Below are 14,258 nucleotides of genomic sequence, written 5' to 3' on the forward strand. Positions count from 1 at the left end.
TTGGTTTGAGGTTGCTCTCCAGAGGAACTGTTGCTGACATATCGTGCCATTTAACTGGAAAGAGCTGAAAGTTTGCAGCAGATAGACTGAGATAGGAGAGTGGCAGTTATTCAGATTGTCTTTAATGCAATGTTCAAGCAACCTTAAGAGGAGGCTAGAGGAGGGACTTGCTGTGGGACTACAGGAGCTACCTCAACATAAAACTAGGCAAAACAAGAATGATTTTGGAGGCTGAGGGAAATCAGTTCTTTACAGCAAGTGCTCTGTGCTGCAGAATGCTGAGGCTTACCTGGACAGCCCATTACAGAACAGCCATCAGATTAAGCTGTCATTACCACCGCCTTTGAAGCCCTCATCATATTGCACTGCCCCTGGAATTTCTAAAGCATCCAAAGTCTCGGTTTCTAACATATATTTCAACATCACTACTATTGATCTCATGGGGAACTTGGGGTTTCTAGGAGCCCCAAAGACAGTCCTGGCACTGTCTCAGCAACTGCATGACAGCCTGCCCTTGGTCTCTGCAGCGGGCTTTGCATGACTGTACGGATTATTTCCCCCTCAATATCTCACTCTGTCATAATTGTAGTTTTCGCAACACTCCAGATCACCATGCTTTTTAAATCTTAACTCACCACTAGCACAAATCAGCATGGGTAGAATGAAGCCAACAGATAGAGCAAATAATATTGACAGAGTATCCAGACAGTAAATCCAACTCACAGACATGAGGAAAGTGCTTTTTCAATATATCTGTGTCACTGCTTCTACAAGACTCCCAAGTGCTCTAAACATGTACCATGCTTTAACGATGGAATATCTACCATCTCAGGGAAAAGGCCAGTTACCAAACCAGTTGTATTTGGGTGACAGATAGGGGGATAAATGCAGTCATCATGGATTTGTATGGCTTTTGTGACACCAGTGCATTGCCATCAAGAGCAGTTTAGTCAGTGAGTTCAACAATTTGAGGACACAATAAATTCACTGTATGCCAGCAAAAGTGTCACTGACAATGGGGAGAAGCTGCTTCCAAATGGTTTTACCCTATGGTCATTTTGGACATTTTGCTGTTAAGGCTGTAGTATTGGTTAAATGACAGAGAAGCAGAAAATGTGAGACCTGCATTAATGCAGGTATGTATGCGAATCCTATCATTAAAATGTTTCATGCGAGTCCCTACACAGAAGTTACTATACGTACAGTCACTTATCACTAATACCAGGTTTCATCGGGCATATCTGAATCAGGAAATAATATGGTAATTTTCACAGTCACCAAGTGGAAAATATTTATGGTGCAGCAGTTTAATATATCTGTATTTTATATTTCAAGATTGTAGCTGATGACATAATAAGAGTTTGAGTTTAAATAACAGCTGGATGATTTCAGGAAGAAAAAAAGTCTGCACTGGTAGAAAGCTTACTCCTTTATAAAAAAACCTTTTCCACGTTCATCAGGATTGCCAGCCTGGGGCAAGCTTAATTAAAGTCAATGGAGAAAAAAATTGAATACTTAAAAGTGCTATTTGGGGCTCACAGAGCTTGAATGACTCAAAATATGAAATATTCAATTACTAATAATTGTGAGGTTTTGTTTGGTGAACGTTTTGTCACTCACTCCACACTTCACAACCTTTCTTTCACTTCCCCTTTCTTTCTCTGCTAGATAGAAGGGTTAGAAGGGAAGAAAATTAGCAGCTCAGCTCCAGGGGTGAAGAGACACCCATGTTTCCCCAGCCCTTCGCTCTCTTTATCATCCTGGTCTCTCTCTTTGATTCAGACCTTATCCTTGCTACTTGCTTGCTTGCTCCTTCCCTCTCTCCCTAAAACATGGTCTCTCTCCTCTCAGTCTTTCTTTTTCACTTGTTCAGAGTGTGATCATGATACATGAGGCGATGATCTGACTTTGAAGATGACCTTACATTTAGCAGCTCTGTTGGCTTAGGTGCCTGGGAGAGTTTGAATGTTTTACTGACTTAGGCACACTGTTTAACAAACCCGACCACTTCGAATGGCGATTTGGAGGAAATGATAACAGGACTTACTCTTCAACACAAGCTCGACAGGCCTTGTAAAGGGAAAATCTGTTGGGCAAGGACAATGAAATTTGAAATGTTTTAGTTATTGGACTGCAGTATTAAAGGAGGTGAGCTCAAATTTAAATATATCCCCTGCCCAAAGGTGCACCTGATTCCAAATATTGAGTTTTATATCATGGGAGGCAGAGATCATTGGGATTGATGCTTCAGTAAAAGAAAAAGTGTTGTGCAAGAGGTCAAGCAATTTCCTCAACTTCAGAATTAAAACCAAATCAAACCAATGTTTAGATCAATATATTAAAATAGGACATAAAAGAACTGAAGTCAGCCTGCCAGACCGATGTTAAATGTTTCCTGCTTTATTTCAAATATACTCCAAGTATTACGAACAAAGGACAGCTTGGGCTCCGTTTTGGGCTATTCAACAATTCCAGAATTACTGGAAGAAACAAGAGTAAGGTTCACTAAATCACTGATGAGGACAGGCTATCTGAGTGAAATTTTTTTAGCATATTTTACTTTCTCACAATAAAAGAAAATCCTAACCTGGAGAAATGGCAAATTAATTAACATATTCTCCAGTACTTAATGACACCTCAGTAGAAGGCAACTCTTAAAATGTGAAACCCTTGACATTGCCAGCATAGAAAAATAAAGTACATGTCTCCCAGTGGGTACCAGGGACCTATATTATGTCCTACTGTTGGTTACAGAATTTTCAATATTTTCTTATCCTTTTTCACTCATATGAACTGCAGCTTATAGCAGTGGTAATCATTTCCTGTGTTTGAAAAAGAGATGAAAGCATTCATGGATGAAAGCAAGTTGGATTTAATCTCCTTCTCTCTCATCCAGTGCACTGTACTGATCATTTTCCAAAAAAACAAGACTTAAGCTCATTTTTGTCATGACAAAACTAGTTTCATAATAATCAGATGGCAATTCCTAGTGTACACAATTCTAATATAATTACCAGGAGGAAATGTAGAGGGAGTTGCAGGTTTGAGATAAAGAAAAGCCTGTGAATTTTGTATTAATGTCTCAGACTCTCTTATTTGTGCAAGTAATCAATCTTTCGGGGAGTAGAATAGTAATTCTTTGTGAAAAAATGACAAGAGTCTGAGGAAGAAAGAAGATAATCTGAGTTTCATTCTGTACACAGCAGGTCAGCTGTGATTGACAAAGCTCATCACAAAACTATAGCTCCCGGAATAATCCCAATAGCAGAGTTTCATTTGCAGCCGAAGCAGTGTTAATGACATGTTTAACAGCTGCTTGTTGAAGTTTGGAATCTGCATTAACCTGCAGAGCAGTGAACAGAGAAATGAGGGGAAGTATTGAAATCAAGCCTTCATTATGCTGACAGCCCAGGGTAAGGGGTAGCAAGGGGTTCGTGGAGCAGGAGGGTGGAGAGGAGCACGTTTGGAGGGTTTGGTTGCAGATAAGGATAGTCAAGGAGATGACAGCGTCCGATCAATGAGCACAAAAGGCTGCAAAAGGCAACTGACATGCTTGACTCAAGACACCAAGGAAGGGAAAAATTAGACAACTGGAATGAACAAAAAGGGAGAGGTGAAAAATGAAGGGCTGACAGCATGGCTTGTGAAGAGGAAAACCAACAGCACCACGCCTTGCAGGCTCTCTCATTCTTCAGCCAGCCTGCTCTCCAGTCTGTAGTTGTTCTCTTTTAACCAAAGGCCTTTGCCTACCCTACAAAAGGGACCAATTTCAGAACATTCAGTCTCCCGCTGATATCCATTTCAAGATAAAAGGCCATTCCCTAATGAAGAAACAATGAGAGCATACTGAGTGACTCTCCATGCCACACTGGTATCCAGCAATTACAAATTTAAAAATCTTGGTCTGACTCCAATCTTCCTGCACCAATGTTAGCCACACAGTAAGAGCCAGAACATGTGCTTGAGTTGCCCATATACCGTACCATTCTAAGTGCACATGTACTGTTCCTCCCATCTCATACTACTAAAACCGATATCAGTGACACACAACCACAGGCAAAGGCCTGGAAGTCTCTGATCTCCACATCTGTGCTTCAAAATGTTGGCAGTGCCAGCAGACAACTTTTGGTGAAGTTGGCAGTTAATAGAGACATATACATACAATACCTCCGTAGGTTAAAATGCTTCATGCTGTGCTTTCTTACTCTGAGTACCATGATCAGCTATGGCTTCCATTAAAAGTCATCAGAAGGCCACACCTCACATCAATTGTGTTGACCTTTCCCGTCTGTTTAGTCAGCATTTTTGTTGCACTGGGTTGTTCTCTGTTGCTTCGTGATATATACGGGACACATTTAATGCTTTGAAAAAACATATAATTTAGACCAGAAATTGTAGGTGGAAGGCGCTTAACTGCCACCTCAGTCCCAGGCTGCCTTAGGCTTCCAGGCAGGAAGATTCAAGCACATTACAGCTTGAACTGAAGAGCTCCCCAAGCATCTGGCAAATTGTCTTTCCAAAGACAGAAACTTGAAAACATAGGCACATTTGGAGTTAGGTTAGGTCTAGCTAGGCTAGACTCAGTAGACACATCACAGTGACAGTGATATCTACTACTATAGATGCCTTTACCATTAACCCAAGCAACCAATCCTGGGACAATGGAAACAATTTTTGTCTTTCACAAATATTTGGTATTCAAAGCTAAGACATCCCAAGGGCAAGCACAGGCCATGAAAAGCAAACACAACACAAGTTTAGAGGTGTGCAAGTCTGACCCAAGCTTAGAGGTCACACTAATGGCAAGGTCTACCATTTGAACTGCCGATGATTTTCTTCCGCATATGCCTACAGCTCCACTGTTTTATTTGTTACCTCTTTTTTTATTTTTAATTCATATGTCTTTGTCTCTAGTGAGGGTCAAAATCTCTGCTCTGGAACAACATTGTCTGGGAAGCAAGCCAAAACACAGCTGATGCTCTATGAAAACAACACGAGAAAGCAGAACAACATTGAATTGGCATGGTCCAGAGGCTAGAGCAGGAGTCAGAGACCTGTGTTATATAAATACCTTTAGAATGACTTCTCATAGGACCAAGGGCAATATTTCTTGACATTCTTAGTCAGAAGGGGTTTTGTTTAAAAAAACAAACAAACAAACAACAAAACCAGGCAAACTATTGGAAGTTCCTATGGTCATTTTCTCTCGCCTGCTTGATTGCATCTGGTGGACATATTTGAAACCATTTGGGTGGGGAGTCTTTTCATAAGGGTTTTTACAGACAACTTTCTGACATCTTAAGGCACACAGCAACCCAAACACTGCACTAGGGCAAAAATATAGAATCATCTGTAAGGTAAAAGTAACATACATCATCTCCCCAGTTAAAATATTCTACCATCACAGAAAATATATGTATTTTGACATTCTAGTCTCTTGTCCAGAAAAATCTTATAGTGTGAAAAATTTCCCTTACTGTCTTAGCTGTCCTGTGGACTTGGTTGTTTAAAATCAGCCAGACACCAGACTTTGGGATTGTTTTCTTATGTTTAAACAGCCATTTGCAGACAGTGAATAATGTCAGATACTGCTTTTAGTCTTCTTTATGCATACCTGCTAGCTATTGCATTATCAAAAGACTTAGATAGTATTGTTAATTTGTCCCCTAAAACATATGCAATGGATTTACACAGATCCTGATGGGTTTGACAGTAAAATCTACTCCTGGGACAGTCTCCTTAATCCGTGTTCCCAAACAAACCTGAGGGCAAAGACTGAATGATAGTAAGCTGTTGAACATGAAAATAAATAACAAACAAAAGGAAATGAGATATATCTATGGAACAATTTGGCAGTGTGTTTAAATGCCTTTGTTTTGATTTTTACAGCTACTTTTTAAATAAAATGACTATGTTAGATAGAGAATTTTCTCAGCGAGGGCTTAGGAAGTTGTATGATTTTCAGCTCAGTCTGTAATTTTGCAATGGCCAGAAAGTTTATTATAGAGCAGGGTTAGTCTTGGATCTAAATACACAAAGATTCACAGTCACTAGAACTAACCACCAGTTCAGTTACTCCATTCTGCTTTACAATATCAGAGTATTATAATTGTATTGAATTTTAGATTAATTTATGAATTTGAATATTTTCTATATGATAATAATAAACATTAAGGGGTTTGGTAGCATCATGAACTACTTGTGCTCTCCATATCTGACTTTGTCAAGTGCTTTATTGTCTTCCATTTGGCTTCTCTGCAAGCTAGCTAATACATGTCAGTATTACACTTGTAACAGTAAAAGCTCAATTTAACTTGGCTGTGCAGAGGTTGGAAGGGCTTTGCAGAAGCTGGGAGACAGAGTGTGTAGAAGCTACAGTCTATGGGAGTTTCCTTGGAGATTCATATTTCCCAGTGTAAGGAAGCAGCTTTTAAATCAAAATGGAAATCAGTATAACTTTGTTTGACATCACCCTTTGGGAAACAGTACTGCTGTGTCATAGTGGGCTGTTGCCATCTCCACTGACCATGACTTTATGCCAGGTCTTCTTAATGTTCTCCATTAATATTATTCAGCTTTGCAAGTGCTTTAGAGAAGCAGAAAGTATTACAGTATTTGAACTACAGAGAGGTGAAGGGACGTACCTGAGACCCCTCACTGGACCAGAGGTACACTCTTTCCTATCCCTTCAGCCCCACAGCTTCCCCCATGCACAGTATTCAGCGACCCGACAGTTGAACTAGCAAAGCTTTCAGCTTTGTCCAAGTAAATTTTTAGCAGTATTTCAGGAAACTGCGATAAACATGCATAGCAATGATGATGAAGCTACTGAAATGTCCTCAAAACCAGCAGTGGGAGTTAGATATACAGGATAATTACACAATGTTCTCTTTGTTTTACTGAACACACTTACTGAAGACCCTTTTGAAACTAAGGATATGAATCTGTGGTTGTATTCAAGCTTCATCATTAAAAAGTCTCTCCACAGACAGTGGGATCAACTCTACACAACAAGGAATTGTCAAAACAGGGATTGCCCAGTAGGAAAAGGGGAATATGCCCAAGTTAGAGGGTACATTTATTTTCATTCTGTTAGGTAACATTTATTTTCATTCTGTTTCGGTATAATAACGCTGCAATCCTCATGTGGTTTTTTTACAGTGAATTCAGACCAAGGAAAACAATAATTAAAAAAAATGAGACTCAACTTTTGACCAAATACATATACATTACATATAGACACTGCTGCCTAATTTGGTGTAAGGAAGTGAGAAGATTTTGACACCTTTTAGCAGAAGCATATGCTATATTTAGCATTAGCATTTCAGGGGCTTTTTTATAGCCAGGTAAGAAAGAAATGTCAGTAACATAAATGATAATCAAACTTCATACCTGTTTGAACAAATTTCTTGCACTAGTGGCTTGAATTACAGGAGATGATCTTGTTGCTATATGTGCATTTTGCTCCTCTTAAACATATGGCTTTATTGCTAAGCAAAATATTTCTAGATTTCTATTTTTTTCATCCTCAAGCTGGGACAAATGTCAGCATTTTGAAATTTTTCCCACATTAGGAATAAGGGGGGAAATTACATCAAAGCAGTTAAAATATTCCCTTTACATCTCAGACTTTTACAAAAGTTCATAGTATAATTAGTCTAGTTTACAAAGCAATCCATTATTTTGAGCCTGAAATAGAGATTTTTATACAGAGAAGGTCAGAACAGAATAACAATTTATCAGGATTTTGAGAAGTTTGAATGAATCAGCATATTTAGTAAATAAGTACTGTTTAAGTTGAATATTTTTTCCAGTCACCTCCAAATAAACGTAATGCATGCTTTCTGATTTGAGTGAAAGTCAATAAGCTTTGTTTTAGTGGAGGAAGTGACTTAGGGAAATGTGGAAATGGAAGAGGGAAGGCAGACAGAGGTAGGTTTTATAGAGGATCAGAGGTTTTAAATCAGGTATGGAATGGGACACAGGAAAAGGCAAAGCAAATGAGCAAATAAATAGGGAATGGCAAAGCACAGAACAGAAAGGATAAGGATCTTTGGTATGGACTGTGATTTCACCTGTGGCAAAGAAAGAAAATGTGAAGTCCTCACTTTTCAGTAACCTAGCTATGACTTAAGCATATTGTTGCCCTTATTTTGGATTTGAGTCAAGAAGGGCTGGTGAAACTCTATGATCATGAGAGGACATTGAACTGGGCCTGTGGTTTCAAGACCCATTACTACATACAACACACTAGGTGCATTCCTGCAATGTATCCCCTGGTTTAGTTTCAACCAAAAGGATCTGTTTCATACCCCCTGAGACTACCCCATAACAGGAACCTATCATGGTTTAACCCTGGCCGGCAACCCAGCCCCACACAGCCGCTTGCTCACTGCCCTCACCTAGAGGGATGGGGAGGAGGATCCGAAAGGAAACTCGAGGGTTCAGATAAGAAAAATTTAACAGGCAAAGCAAAAGCCCCGCACGCAAGCAAAGCAAAACAAGAATGAATGAGACTCACTCACTGCTTCCCACGGGCAGGCAGGTGTTCGGCCATCCCCAGGGAAGCCGGGCTCCATCACATGTAACAGTTACTCGGGAAGACAAACACCATAATGCCAAATGTCCCCGTCTTCCTTCTTCTTCCCCCAGCTTATATACTCTGCATGGCGTCCCATGGTATGGAATATCCCTTTGGCTAGTTCGGGTCACCTGCCCTGACTGTGTCCCCTCCCAATGTCCCATGCCCCTCCAGCCCTCTCGCTGGCAGGGCCCAGGAAACTAAAAAGTCCTTGACTTAGTACAAACACTACCCAGCCACAACTGAAAACATCAATGTGCTATCAACATTGTTCTCACACCAAATCCAAAACACAGCACTGTGCCAGCCACTAAGAAGAAATTTAACCTATCCCAGCTGAAACCAGGACAGAACCAAACTGGTAAGAAGAGCCAAGGGCAGATTTGCTTTAACAACATATTCCTGGGCTGGAAAAAAAATGCTAATGTACCAAATCCTTGGCTAGCTTTGTACAGGATAGAGCAAATCAGAGCATCCTCCCATTGAAATGGCTTCTAAACCAAATGGAGAAACCACTTGTCCCTCCATTTCTCCAACCATTTTCCCACCAATGTACAGCTTACATGACAATAAGAAAATATGTTATCCTTCATCTTTCCCTTGGTCACAAACATGAAAGAATGATCAAGACCACCGATAACCTGGAGAGAGAGGATGGAGGTGGAAATGCGATCTCCACTACATTGCAAAGCAGAGATGCTGGTTCTTTGCCCCATTTTGGGGCAGAATGCTGCAAGTGCCCAGGGCTAGGAAGCACATTCCCCAGCTATGGGAGCCAACAATGTGAACGCTTTTCCCAGTCACATATTCCAAAACACAGTTAGTCCACATTAAGAAAGAAGACACATGGGATGTTCATCTTGCCACAGCTAAAAGGGAAGAGAGGGTCTGCTCTTATTTTAACAAAAGTCTTCCCATTCCTGAAGTGTCCTTAGATAACTCAGAAAGAGAGACCTCACCCTGTTTAAACCTGAAACGTTGATCTAAAAGAAGATGCATTCTCTGTGAGTGTTAGTGAAAGCAAAGATATGAGCAATTATTGCATATTTCATAATCATTTTAGGTTTTAAGAACTCAGTTAATGCAAAGTTAATGCATGTTTTCCCTGATATTTTTAAAGGTCATCCATCCTTTTCTTTAAAAGATCAAAAGTATGAACTAATACCATAGTAAATGTTCAAGCCTGCAAAGTGTCCCTCCTTTGTGACATGACTTAGGTTTTTGTTCTTTTCCTTGCTCTGATCTTTTTGCAATAGCATCCAGGCACTATAACCTTTAAGTCTGAATTGAACTTGCAAACCCTAATGACTGAGTAGGTTCAAAACTGAACAAAAGTAGTCTTTTTAATTCACTGCTAGTAGGAATAGAAAAGTCTTCCACAACTTATGCTGTCAGCATGGAACAAGATGTCCATGATTATTAACATTTAAATTAAAGAAGAGCTTTTCTACAGCTGCTGATAAAGCTAAATTTCTGTGAGTTTTGCCATGTGGCTGCCCTCACAGAAAGCTACTGTGTTCAGAACCAACAGTTGTTGTCAGTATTTGTCTGGGAAGAGAAATATTTGATGGATCCTTCAATGACAAACAGGAATTGACCCCTTTTTCTGCCTAGCATGGTAGGAAATGTACTCAGGAAGCATCTGTAGGAAAAAAAAAAAAAAAAAAAGACTTTGTCCTCCAAAACTATAAGCTAAGAATTTAGAGGAGAAATTAAAAGACACTTCTGGGAGGTAGAGGCTGATGCAATTTGGCCATTACTACCTCTGCTGGATTTTGGAGCATCATTCTCTCCAGCAATACTCTCATGTCAGTCAGCTGCCACTTGCAATTGTGGCATTCACTAAATGGACAGCTGGTCTCCTTCTAGACCAGTTATTTGTCTCACATTGGCCATTTGCTCACTGCAGACCTATACCATGCTTCATTAAAGCCAGAGGCTCTCACAGTGCAACACCTCAGCTCCATGAGCGGTGGGAAGGTGGTGAGGCCGGAAGAAGGGGAATTAGCCAAAGGATCTTTAGAAGACTCTAGGGCTATAAGGTACCCAGCTCCCATGAATATGGGAGTTTATGAGGCCTTGCACTGACATTTCTGAATCAATATTTACAGTAACTGGACAAGAAGCCTTAATGTTAGACATTTTTTACAGACAGTTGTCTTTTCCTGTGGGGATGGACTAAGACATTTTTCATCCTTGCTTGGGATGGAGAGCTGTTAAATGGTGACAACCTGCATGTCAACCTAGTCAGGTCATACTTTTAGTATGTTGCAGGGAATACGTATGTACCAGCATTTTCTCCTTGAATTTAGAAGTATGACTTATGGTTCTGTGCAAAGGCAATGACTCATCACCTAAGTTTTTGTTTAGTATGTGCGTAGAAGGTTAGGAACTATGAATCATAGAACCACAGAATGGTTTGGGTTGGAAGGGACCTTAAAGATCATCTAGTTCCAACCACTGTGCCATGGGCAGGGACACCTTCCACTAGACCAGGTTTCTCAAAGCCACATCCAAACTGGCCTTGACCACTTACCATCTTTTATTATAATGTGTACAGATTTAGTTATTTAAAAGCTAAATTTTAAGCCATTAAAAAACAGCTGTTTGGGAGGCTGGAGTGAGCAATAAATCTGTCTGATAAATTTAGCTTTCTTTTTCACAGTTCTACCCATCTTTGAAATATCTTTTAAAGTCTATTACTTGATTTGAAGCAGAGATCTGTGGATATCTGATATACTCTCTCCAGGGGAGCTTGGAGACTGCAGCATATTCTGAAAGAGAAATTAACTCACTGCTCCATTCCATGTTGTCAACAGGAACTGCTGTCCTAGAGACAGCAGCTGGATCTCAGTAAGAAAAAATGTTGAGCTGCTGTTTCGTTCTGGGATGGTTAATTTGACTTTCTTGTTCAGTTTCCTTTTTGGTAGGTATGGGCTCTGCTTCTAGCCAAATTTTGCAGGCAAACTTGTAAACCAGTATTTTATTTTCTGCATAGAATTACAGTCATGGAGTCATAGAATAATTTAGGTTGGGAAAGACCTTTAAGATCATCAAGTCAAACCGTTAAGCCAACACTGCCAAGTCCACCACTAAACCACGTTCCTAAGTATCACATCTACAAGTCTTTTAAATATCTCCTTATATTTGTGTATTTCAAATTTACTTCCCATTAAATTTCCACATGTAATGTCAGACAAAAAGGACACTCCAGCCTGCAAGAAATTGACTTCTTGAAATGTGATTATATCAGTACGCAGGAAGAGTTTTTGACATAATTATTTTGAGTTTTGCTTTGTTTCAATCTGTTATATTTTGGGGTTGTACTATTCATACAACTCCGATTTAAGAAATAAAGGTGTTTTTTTAAATGTTACTCAGCAAAAGGCACTGGTATATGCAGAATTTGCCCAGAAACAATTGTACCAGAAGTGACCAATAACCACAACTGTTTTTCTGAAATAACCAGCAGTCCTCTTCTTGTTCAGGCAGCCAACATGCTGCAATAAAGCTTACTTGAGGTTTGGTTATCAGAAAGGAGAAAACTTTGATTCTGTAAGTCAGGAGTAGATGAGTGCACATCATAGCAATGTTATGACCATTTAATCATTTTTCCATAAGAAAAGATTAAAATGCCTTAGTTATGCTAGATTAAATGCTCATTCGATAATTGCAATGGACAGTATGCTTTCAGAGTAGGAGAATTAAATTAAAAGAAAGACAACTACAGAAAATGTACTAGTGGTAGAATTAGACAATGTTTCACCAGTCCCCGATGTCTCTACAGTAATGAACCTGTCAAAAGATAATAATATTTTAGTGAAAGGTGTGATTGGATAAGTCACGTTATTTATTAACTGTTACCCTAAAATATCACTTTTGTCTTATTATTAAAGAATGGTTAGAGGGCAGCAGGGATGCCTGACATAAAGCATTAAAATATGTATTATGGCTATAACAGGACGTGAAGTGTATATGCTATGCTGTAAACTCTGTAGCATAACTTGCTAATACCCAATGACTAGGAGCATTCAAGAAACCATAAACCAGCAGACTTTATGCAAGTTCTTTGGATTGATTTGCTAATTCAGTAGTGTATTTAGCTAGCTCCCTGGAGCTATGTTTGTCAAAACATCTTAACCATCCAACGTCTACGTCCTTAGCTTCTAAACTTGATTTTTAAAGCATTGCAATTAAATACTTTCTTTTTCTATTTTATTTTTATGATGGTGGTTATGGTAATGGTAGTAGGCAGGGGTGTTATGGAAAAAGGAACTATACAGCAGCAAACACCAGGAAAACATTGGTCAAAGATCACAGCAAGCTCTCTGGCATTCCCATAGCATGTACTTTTTATTGTGAGCCCAGACTAGGTCATCTAAGCTGTATGGTAAAGAAGGGATCTTTATAAGTCCACTACACAAGATAATGAAGAGGGAGGAAATAAGCAGTGGCACTACAGATGAGAGCAAAAGAGCTATTATAAGAAAGGAAGGATGTGGCTACTATAACAAGGAGTCTATATCAAAACCACAGATAGTATGTACACAGAAGGGGTCATTCAAAACATTGCTTCCTTTGTTTTTGTAAAAGCAGCAGCAGTGAAAAGTCTGGAGTACAAAGCAATGCCTGACATTTTTACAAAAAAAGCAAGGCACAAATAATTTTGTGTTTATTTTATTTTCTTCTAACTGTATTTCCTCAGCTCAAGTTCAGCAATTACAAGGAGAGTTCTGCCAAATCATATTGCTGGGCAGTTGCTGGTTACTCAGGATATTCTCTTTGCTGTGGCTGTTAGATCACATCACACTGTTAAAATGCAAGATATGGAGCTGTATACAGTAGAAGCTTTTAAACAACAAACCGTACTACCTTTAACCATATGAGATTGCCTAAAACTGTACCTCAACTTAATTCTCAAACAAAATGTATCTTGCATTTCCAGAAATTGTTTTAAGAGAAGATTAAAAGTTACCAGTTATACCAGGGCAAAGCTAATCTTGTGGAAGGAGAAAAAAGACTATTTAAAGTGAACTCATTCATTGATAAACATACAGTTACTCCTGATAGATGCAACTTGATCTAAAGTGCTAAGTGTAGGTTTACAATCCCTGGTGTATCTTGAAATACAAAACATTCAGCAAGTCAGGGGCACCAAAGTCTTTTTGACTTTTTCCATGATCGTCAGCAGAACTGTTACATGCATTAATCCAGGGAATAACAGTGCAACATTGGACAACACCGGATGGGCAAAGTCTCACAAGTACAACTAAATTTTCAAGCCTGTTATGAAAGGATGCTCATGGACAAATCAAGATTTTTATAGTAGGAAACATAAAGGATGCATAATACACTGGGACAGATACTGGGAGCATGCACATCACCTCAGTCTGATCAGTATCATTGCATCCTTGGCACACCCTCTTACCAGCCTGCAGACGGGGCATTCAGGACTGTTTGAGACACACAACACAGAGGCATGCATGCACCTACACACCCATGTGGAAAGACAAAATCCCACCGAGTATGTATGCACATATGTAATTCTCATGCTTTAATATTGAGAAAATTCCACTTGCTTTTTTAAAATGAATTAATGTTATCAAAACAAAAGCAGATGCTAAATCACTGAGAAAACCCAAACCCCAGAGCAGAGGCTACACTCCTGTTTGGTTAA

This window comes from Falco biarmicus, chromosome 2 (assembly GCF_023638135.1).
Source record: "Falco biarmicus isolate bFalBia1 chromosome 2, bFalBia1.pri, whole genome shotgun sequence".
Taxonomy (NCBI): Eukaryota; Metazoa; Chordata; class Aves; order Falconiformes; family Falconidae; genus Falco; species Falco biarmicus.